This window comes from Tupaia chinensis, unplaced genomic scaffold (genome assembly GCF_000334495.1).
Source record: "Tupaia chinensis unplaced genomic scaffold, TupChi_1.0 Scaffold147534_1, whole genome shotgun sequence".
In the NCBI taxonomy this organism is placed as follows: domain Eukaryota; kingdom Metazoa; phylum Chordata; class Mammalia; order Scandentia; family Tupaiidae; genus Tupaia; species Tupaia belangeri.
The window spans coordinates 554,953-555,161 of record NW_006207386.1 but is presented as its reverse complement, the minus strand read 5'-3'; positions in this window follow the sequence as shown (position 1 = coordinate 555,161).

Below are 209 nucleotides of genomic sequence, written 5' to 3'. Positions count from 1 at the left end.
TGGAGATCTGGTCTGGTGCTGGTAAATTCTTTCAGGTTTTGTTTATCTGAGAATGTTCTTGTCTTTTCTTCCCACCTGAAAGATAATCTTGCCGGGTACAGTATTCTTGACTGAAATTGCTTCTCTCGTAACACTTTGAATATATTTTCCCATTCTCTCCTCGCTCGTATTGTTTCCAATGAGAGATCTGCTGTTAGCCTGATGGAATG